Source organism: Trichechus manatus, unplaced genomic scaffold (genome assembly GCF_000243295.1).
Source record: "Trichechus manatus latirostris isolate Lorelei unplaced genomic scaffold, TriManLat1.0 scaffold00001, whole genome shotgun sequence".
Classification (NCBI taxonomy): Eukaryota; Metazoa; Chordata; class Mammalia; order Sirenia; family Trichechidae; genus Trichechus; species Trichechus manatus.
Genome location: NW_004443937.1, coordinates 12,820,759 through 12,830,657, shown reverse-complemented (window position 1 = coordinate 12,830,657; position 9,899 = coordinate 12,820,759). Strand labels below are relative to the sequence as shown.

The 9,899-nt window shown below is 46.0% G+C and overlaps 1 protein-coding gene across 1 annotated transcript in view; it reads left to right on the top strand.

Moving 5' to 3' along the window:
• The first annotated feature begins 7,749 nt into the window (after nt 1-7,749).
• The window catches only part of TMEM40 (transmembrane protein 40), a 41,003-nt gene continuing 38,853 nt past the window's right edge, over nt 7,750-9,899 (top strand). Inside the window, exon 1 of the mRNA XM_023728242.1 lies at nt 7,750-7,857. The gene's annotated coding sequence lies outside the window, so the exon portion shown is untranslated. The remainder of the gene's footprint in view (nt 7,858-9,899) is intronic.

Genomic DNA, 9,899 nt, shown 5'->3' with positions numbered 1-9,899 from the left:
TACAAGTTGTGCTGGTTTCCCCAGTATTGTGTACTGTCTCACCCTTCACCCAAGATACCACTTATCTATTGCCTGTTTAGTATTTGCCCCCCACCCCTCCCATCCCTGGTAACCAACAAAGATTGTTACATTTTATGTATGATCTTTTTCATGGGTTTTTACAATAGAGGTCTCATACAATATTTGTCCTTTTGTGATTGACTTATTTCACTCAGCAAAATGTCCTCCAGTTTCATCCACATTATAATACATTTTGAGAACTCATCAGTATTCTTTATGGCTGTACATAGTATTCCACAGTATGTATGCACCACATTTTGTTTACCCATTCATACTCATCCGTTGATGGGCACTTAGGTTGTTTCCATCTTTTTGCTATTGTGAACAGTAGTGCAATGAACATAGGTGTGCATATGTTTGATTGTATCTTTAGTATCTAGGTCTCTAGGGTATATACCTAGCTGTGGGATTGCTGGATTAGAAGGTAGATCTATTTCGACTTTTTTTAGAAAGCACCATACTGTTTTCCACAGTGGTTGTAACAATTTTCAACACTACCAGCAGTGGATAAGGGTTTCAGTCTCCCCACAACCTCACCAGCATTAGCTGTTTTCTGTTTAATTAATCAGTGCCATTTTTGCAAGGTGAGATGGTATCTCATTGTAGTTTTGATTTGCATCTCTCTAATGGCTAGTGATCACGAGCCTCTTATCATGTGTCTGCTGGCGGCTTCAATGTCCTCTTTGGTGAAGTATCTGTTCATGTCCTTTGCCCATTTTTCATTTTTTTATTGTTTTTATTGTGCTTTAGATGAAGGTTTACAGAACAAGTAGTTTCTCATTAAACAGTACACATATTGTTTTCTGACACTGGCTAACAACCCCACGACATGTCAACACTCTCCCTTCTCGACCTTGGGTTCCCTATTACCAACTTTCCTGTCCCCTCCTGCCTTCTAGTCCTTGTCCCGGAGCTATTGTGCCCCATTGGTCTCATTTTGTTTTATGGGGCTGTCTAATCTTTGGCTGAAGGGTGAACCTCAGGAGTGACTTCATTACTGAGCTAAAGGGGTGTCTGGCCAGGGGCCATACTCTCGGAGTTTCTCCAGTCTCTGTCAGGCCAGTAAGTCTGGTCTTTTTTTGTGAGTTAGAATTTTGTTCTACATTTTTCTCCAGCTCTGTCCAGGACCCTCTGTTGTGATCCTTGTCAGAGCAGTCAGTGGTGGTAGCCAGGCACCATCTAGTTGTACTGGACTCAGTCTGGTGGAGGCCGTGGTAGTTGTGGTCCATTAGTCCTTTGGACTAATCTTTTCCTTGTATATTGTTTTCTTCATTCTCCCTTGCTCCCAAAGAGGTGAGACCAGCGGAGTATCTTAGATGGCTGCTCCCAGACTTGTAAGACCCCAGACGCTACTCACCAGAGTAGAACGTAGAACATTTTCTTTATAAACTGTGTTATGCCAATCGAGCTAGATGTTCCCCAAAACCATGGTCCCCACAGCCCTCCGCCCAGCAATCTGGTCCCCCAGGGAGTTTGGATGTGTCTATGGAGCTTCCATGACCTTTCCTTGTACAAGTTGTGCTGGCTTCCCCATATTGTGTACTGTCTTACCCTTCATCAAAGTAACCACTTATCTATTGTCTATTTAGTATTCCCCCGCACCCCTCCCATCCCTCATAACCATCAAAGATTGTTTCTTTTTGTGTGTAAACCTTTTCATGAGTTTTTACAGTAGTGGTCTCATACCATGTTTGTGATTGATTTATTTCACTCAGCATAATGTCCTCCAGTTTCATCCACGTTATGAGATGCTTCGCAGATTCATCATTGTTCTTTATCATTGCGTAATACGCCATTGTGTGTATGTACCATGGTTTGTTTATCCATTCATCTGTTGATGTGTGTCTAGGTTGTTTCCATCTTTTTGCTATTGTGAACAATGCTGCAATGAACATGGGCGTGCATATGTCTATTTGTGTGACATTTGCCCATTTTTTAATTGAATTATTTGCCTTTTTGTTGTTGAGTTGTTTAAGTTTTGTGTATATTTTAGAGATTAAACCCTTATCAGATATGTCATTCCCAAAGATTTTTCTCCCAGTCTGTAGGTTCTCTTTTTACTTTTTTGATAAAGTCTTTGATGAGCATAAGTATTTCATTTTTTTGGAGGTCCCAGTTATTTAATTTGACTTCTGCTGCTTGTGCATTAACAGTTGTGTTTGATCATTTATTTTTTAAAAAAATTAGGTCCCATAGTTTTATCCCTATATTTTCTTCTAAGAACTTTATAGTTTAACGTATGGGTCTTTGATCCAATTTGAGTTAGCTTTTATGTATGGTGTGAGTTATGAGTCCTGTTTTATTTTTCTGCGTGTGGATATCCAATTTTGTCAGCATCATTTGTTAAAGAGGCTGTTTCCCACTGAGTGGACTTTGACCCCTTGTCGAAATGTTCTGTATCTTGACTGTTTCAATGTCAGTAGCCTGATTGTGATATTGTATATAGTTTTTAAAGATGTTACTAAAGGGTAAAGCGTACATGGGATCTTTCTTATTATGCCTTTAAACTGCATGTGAATTTACAATTATCTCAAAATTAAAAGTTTAGTTAAAAAAAAAAAGTCATCCATGTAAGTGAGGCAGTTTTCTCTAGAGTCAAAGAGACCATTTTCTGGACCTATTTGTCCCCCCGTCAGAGATTTCTGAGGGCAGTGGTAGAATTCTCACCTTCCGCGCAAGAGACCTGGGCTCAATTGCCGACTAATGCACCTCATGTGCAGCCACCACTGGTCTGTCAGTGGAGGTTTGCATGTTGCTATGATGCTAAACAGGTTTCAGCAGAGCTGCCAGACTCAGATGGACTAGGAAGAAAGGCCTGGCAATCTACTTCCAAAAATCAGCCAGTGAAAACCCTGTGGATCACATCAGTCCGATCCGAAACCGATTATAGGGATGGCGCAGGACCAGGCAGTCTTTCATTCATTCTGTTGTGCATGAGATCACCATGAGTTGTGGGGCTAGCTCAATGGCAGCTAACAACCACATAGAAATTTCCAGGGACGACTTGTACTGCTGACCTCCAGTGGTTGTCAACTGCTGCCTGCCAAGGCAGTGGTGATTCTGGGCTGTGGCCCCTCCACAGCCCCACCGCTCCTTCTTCAACCAGAAAAAATCTACTTTGGTCTGTTAGGATGTCTCTTAAGTTTATTTGTCAAAAGATGTTTCTGCTATAAAAGAATGAGAAGTTTGAAAACCACTTAAATTGAGTTTGAATCCCTCATTTTGCACTTGTCAGAATGACCTAGTGGTTGACTTTCCCTCTGCCCCCTGTTTTTTTTCATTTGTTTTTTTAATTTCATTTCAGTCCTTGCTCTCTGAGGTAGGTCTTGGAACACTGGCATCTGAGGGTTAGGAGAGATCTCAGGATCCCCGGTCCAACTTTTTGCCTCCAGCCTCGGCAGGTTCTTACTATTCCCATTTTACAGGTGAAACAACTGAGGCCTGGAGGCCCAGAGTGAGTCAGGCTTAATCTAGATTTAGGAATATCTCCATCTCAAAGGGCATCAGCTACAACCATTGTTTCTCAAAGAACGTGGAGTTGCGAAGATTCTGACCTGGACCAGAAGCTAACTCTACAAGCACAGATTTAAACAGTACATACCAGAGCTTCTAAACAGGGAGACTAGGTTGGAATTTCTCCATGGTGGAATGGAAAGAGCTGGGGCTTTAGAGTTAGGGAGACTCTGAGTTCAAATCCTGACTCTGCCACTTCCCAGCTGTATGAACCTGAGCAAGTCATTCTACCTCTCTGATCCTCACTTTTATCATCTACGAAACAGAGACAACGCCCCTGATTTAGTTGTTGCTGTTGTTAGTTATCATCAGGTTGGTTCCAACTTGTAGTGACCCCGTGTACAGAATGAAGTGTTGCTGGTCTTACGTCATCTTCACAATGCAATCGCTGGTATGCTTGAGTCCTAGGGGGCTCGTCTTACAGCAGTATATCAGACGGTGTTCTGTTGTGATTCGTAAGGTTTTCATTGGCTAATTTTTGAAAGTAGATCACCAGGCCTTTCTTCCTAGTCTATCTTATTCTGGAAGCTCAGCTAAAATCGGACTACCATGGGTAACCCTGCTGGTATTTGAAATACCAGCAGCATAGCTATCAGCGTCACAGCAACATGCAAGCCACCACAGTGCAACAGACTGACAGATGAGTGGTGATTTAGAGGGCTCATTTAATAGACATTTTAAGATGATTAAGACAGTCCCTGCCCTCACATTCACTCATTTGGTGATTAAATAAAAACTCACATAAACGACCAGGCTCATGGGTGCTCAGAGTAGGTGCATATTCTTTTCTTTCTGTCCCTATAAGGCATAATTCTCAGACCCCAGAAGTCTTTGGGGTGTTCCTATCAGCCTGAGGAACCCCTGCCCTTAACCCCAAGTATGCCAGAGTGTAGTGAAGGCTGATGGTGTGCCAGGCACTGGACCAAGGTCTTTATACAAAGATCCTCACCATGGGTTGGGGCTGCCATCTGCCCATTTTCAAGGATGTGGAGACTGAGGCCCAGCTATCTAACTGTTGTCTGCAGAGTGCACGCGCTGCTGAGTCAGGCAGCCTGAATGGCAGCTCTGGAATGCAGGGAAGACGATACCATCTCAGCTGCTGAGCTGGTTCCCGTGGGGCAGTCAGCTGTGCTCACAGGATGGTGGGCGATTGTTCCATGAATCACCCCTACGCAGGGCAGTGAGGTCACCTCAGGAAGTTGCTGAGCAGGGTGCCTGTATTCCAGCTGGCAGCTGTCTTGGCCCACAGCAGATAGGCAGGAGATGCCCTGAGGCTGTGCACCCAGCTGTGCCAGGGGCTTTACAGTCCTGATCTGAACAATGCACACAACAACAGGGGCTGCAGAGAAGGAAACTAAGGCTCAGAGAGGTATTATCTGGTCCAGTGGTTCCCGAACTTGAGCAGGCACCAGAATCACCTAGGGGAGCTTGTTAAAATACGGATTGTGGGTCCCACCCCTCAGAGTTTCTGATTCAGTAGGACTGAGATGGGGCCTGAGAACTTGCATTTCTAACACGTTTTCGGGTGACATTGTTGACCACACTTTGAGAATAACTAATCTAGTTCAACATCTTTCCCCTGCTTAATGGTGGCCCTCAAGACTTTTCTTACATTCCCTCAGTGATGAGGGACTCATTGCCTCTTGTCAACCTGTTTTATTTCTCGATAGTTTTTACTTCGAAGATATGAATTTTGAGTATGTGTGCCTGTGTTGAGCTGAAAACCACCTCTGTAGGCTCTCCTCGTGGCCCGTTCTTTCTGCCTCTGAACTACATGGTCTCATCAGCAAGAAACAATTGGAGGGGAGAGGAGACTTGCAATTAGACCTAGCGTCTGCCTCACCCCCACTGTCCATCAACCCCCAAACCCTGTTCTACCCTCCAGATCAGCACTGCCCAATAGAAATATATTGTGAGCAACATATGTAATTTTAAATTTTCTAGCAGCTAAATTAAAAAAAAGTAAAAAGAAGCAGGTGAAATTAATTTTAACAATATATTTTATTTAACTCAATGTATATACACATACAATTCCTTCTGCTGTACGTAGGGACACTATGAGTTTGAGCTGACTTGCTGGCAACTAACAACAACATATATGATCTTAGAATTTTAACAGATGATCAATACAAGCGACTATGAATGATCTATTTTATATTACTTTTTTCTTTTCGTAACAAGTCTTTGAAACCCAGTGTGTACTGTGCATTATAGCTCATCTTAATTCCTACTCACCAAGGGCTATCGAGTCAAGGTGGCTCTGTTTTGGACAGCGCAGCTCTAAACATCTCATGACCCCTCCAAGTCCCTATCTCTCTGCTACAGCTCATGTTCCCCGCTGCCTGCCCCTTATAGCTTCCCCCTCAGTCCACAGTGCAGCACCCAGATGGTCCTCTAGAACACAGACTTGACCATGGGTGGCCCTCATGTCTGGCTCTCCCTCACTCTCACGGTAACGTCCTGGTTCCCTGGCCTGGCTTCTGAGGCTCTATCTCTCTTGCTTTCCTTCCCCTCTTCCCCAGCCCCCAAGGCCCCCACTCCCCAGCTGTACTGAATTATTTACAGGCACAGTAGTGCCTCTTACCTCTAAGCCTTTGCACATATGATTCCCTCTGCCTGAAATGTCCTCTTCCCTGTTTCTTGGTCTAGCCCTCAGGTCACTCATTCATTCAACAAAATTTATTGTGCACCTACTATACATCGGGCACTGTCCTAGATCCTGGAGCAAAGAAATATATAACAAGGAAATGTGCACAAGCGAATACATAGCATGTCAGCTGGTGATGAGGGTGTGCAGAACAAGAAGGCAGGGTGAGAGGGAAAGGTGGTGCCAGTGCTACTATTTTATACAAGGTGGTCAGGGAAGGCTTCTTGGAGAAAGTGGCATTAGAGTAGAGATCTGAAGAAGTGAGAGAAGGAGTGACATGGCTACATGGCTGCCTGGGGGAAGAGCATTCTAGACAGAGGGAACAGCCAGTGCAAAGGCCCTGAGGAGGGAGAGCAGTCCAGTGTGGCTGGAGTAGAGTGAGGGAGGAAGTTGTAGGAATTAAAGTCAGAGACAGCAAGAGGTGGGGGTGCAGATTGTGCAGGGCCTTGTAGGTGGTTGAAGGACTTGGGGTTTTCTCTGAGGGAGGTGGGAGCCATGGGAGGGTGCTGAGCAGAGGAGGGATGTGAACTGACAGGTTTTAACAAAATCTTTAGGCTGCCACGGTGAGAACAATTCCTAAGGGGCAAAGGCAGCTGCAGGAAGACTAGTGATAATGTTGGCTGGACCGGGGTGGGAGCTGTGGAGACAGAGAGAAGGCCCAGATTCAGGATAGCTTGAAGGTGGGGCCAGCAGGATTTTCCAGATGGGTCAGATGCAGAGTATGAGAGAACTAATAGTGAAGGATGACTCCAAGAGTTTTGGCCTGAGCTCAGGGTTTGAGTGTCTCCTTTTCCAGGAAGCCCTCCTGGGAACTCCCAGTTCCCTGGGCCTTGCCTCTCATAGGGCCTGTTCTGGCCTGTCTTCCATGCAGGCTGGGTGCTCCCTGGGGCAGCGGCAGGTCCTATTCACTGTCAGGCTCCCAGAGGAGGTGTCATCACATGTTGAGATGGGCGTGAGAGGCAGGCTGACTGGGTTCAATATCCTGGCCTCAGCTGGGTGAGGTTCCTCTATGGTCCACTCCCAGCCTGTGTTTCCACTCTGCATAAGGCAGGTGGGTGCTCCCCCAAAATGCCTCTAGCCTTGGCCCAGCTTCCCCAGCCAGGGAGAGCACCACCAGTACCAGCTTACAGGAGTTCCCAAGCCACAACCATGTCCCTCCCAGGAATATCACAACGTCTTCCCTGCTGGGGCCCATAGGGCTAGTTGGCCCACATGGCTGGGGTCTGAGTCAGCCTCAGCTGGTGGAAGTGGTGGGGGACTGCCTGTGACAGGACCGACCCTCTTCCTAGAGCTTGACACAGCCAAGGGTGGCACAACTGCCCTCACACCCACTGCCCCCTGGAGTCAGAGGACATGGCTGTGGTCCTAAGGGTGGGTCCTGGGATGTAGCTGCCCCCACTTGCTCCTCCTGGGGTGTCGTGAGAAAGTGTCAAGTCAGGCAGGAAGGCCTGGGGCCGATAGCACAAGCCGGAAGGAATGTCACCCTGGTGAGTGAGTGGGGCCCAGACACGTCACGGCCTCCGCCCCGCCCCCATGTTGCGGGCCTGACCTCCCGCTGCCATCCTCCCCGGCCAAGCCTGGCCTCAGCACAGTGCACACAGCTCGCCAGGCAGCCCAGACAGGCCGCTGAACCACAGGTAATGAGATGCCGGGCCAGGGAAGGGATGGGATGGGCAGCTAATTTTTCAGGGAGTCAGAGAAAAAGTGTTCTCAACAGGCTGGACACACTGTGGTTCCTAGGCAGACCTGAGTTTGAAACCCAGCTCTGCATCTTCCTAGCTGTGCAAGAACCTCAGTCTCCATCTCTAGAAAAATGGGGCAGGAGGGAGATGACAAATATTCACCTCCTGGGGTTGTTTTGAGGTTTCCACCAGTCTGTGCCTGGCCCTAAGTAGGTGACCAACTCCTGATGCTGTCACTAACTTGCTGTGGGACCTTCAGAAAACTCCTTGACCTTTGTGAGCCCCAGTTTCCCTATTTGTGAAACGAAGGCTTCTCCTACACTGCCATTGTGGGGCCTTTGGAGGATGAGGGTATTACCCTCTGGATCTAAACGTCTGGATCTCTCTGCCATGGGCCCCTGAGATCCTACCAGACCTGGAAGATTTGAGAGGATGAAGATCCAAAGCACTTTCAGAGCCTCAGGCAGGCAGGCAGTGTGGCCTGGTGGGGAGGGGCTGGCTGGTGGGTCCCTCCTAGCCCCCACCTTCCCCAGTTCCCGGCACCACCGCACCTCAGGGCAGGCATCTCGGATTCCTGCTCTGCCTTCTGCTTGCCTTGTCAGAGGCAGCCTTCGGGCCTAAAGCCAGTCTGTTTTTCTTTTAAGGGGGGAGAGAAAGTTGATGGGCTTTTGCTGATCATTTGATTTTGTTTTGTTTAGAAACCATCCAGAAAAGTTCAGAGCCTGAACTAGGGAATCAAGAGTGAGGGGTAGGAGGAAGAGTAGTGGTGAGTGAAGTGTGGGGTCCAAACCAAGCAGATCTATAAATGAGACTCTCTCCTGAAATTTCTAGAACTCTGGCAAGTGTAGCCCTTTGAGACACTAGGTTGCCTGTGCTTTGAAATCCTCTCAAAACCACCTTCTTAAAGACACATCTCTCATGCACTTGCTACATGCCAGGGACATGCTGGGCTCTACCTGTCCACCCTGTCACCTCACGCTCACAACAGCCTTACGGGCTAAGGGCCATGCCCATTCTTTTATTTATTTTTAAATAACAGTTTATTGAGATATAATTCACATACCATAAAATTCACAAAGTGTACACAATTCAGTGGTTTTTTAGTCTATTCAGAACTCTATGCAGAGTTCTGCAACCATCACCATACTCTAATTTTAGAATATTTTCATTACCCAAAAAGAAACCCCACACCTCTTATCCATCACCCCTAATGCCCCCTGGCCTCCCACCCCCCCTCCCCCACATCTCCTCCCAGCCCCTAGCAACCACTAATCTACTTTCTGTCTCTATGGATTTGCCTACTCTGGACATTTCATAGAAATGGAATCACACACTATAGGGTCATTTGTGTATTTGTGTCTGGCTCTTTCACTCAGCAGAATGTTTTCAAGGTTCTTCCATGTAGTAGCATGTGTCAATACCCCATTTCTTTTTATGGCTGAATAATATTCCATTGTATGAATATGTCACAATTTGTTTATCCATGCTTCCATTGATGGACATTTTCGTGGTTTCCACTTTTTGATGATTATGAATAATGCTGCTCTGAACGTTTGTGTACAGATTTTGTATGGACATATGTTTCCTATTCTCTTGGGCGTATATACCTAGGAGAAGAATTGCTAGGTCACATGGTAAATCTATGTTTAACATTTTGAGCAATCACCAAAATGTTTTCCAAAGTGGCTGCACCATTTTACGTTCTCACAAGCAACCTAATTTCTCTATATCCTTGTCAACAATTGTTATTGTTTGTGGTTCTTATTTTATCCTTCCTAGTGAGTGTAAAGTAGTATGTCAATGTGGTTTTGATTTGCATTTCCCTAATGACTAATAATGTTGAACATGTCGCTATGAGTAGGAATCGCCTCGAAGGCAGTGGGTTTGGGTTTTGGGTTTTTTTATTGTCCACATAAACATCTTGTTTGGAGAAACATCTACTCAAGTCTTTTGTCCATTTTTAAATTGGGTTGTCTGTCCTTTTGTTGTTGAGTTGT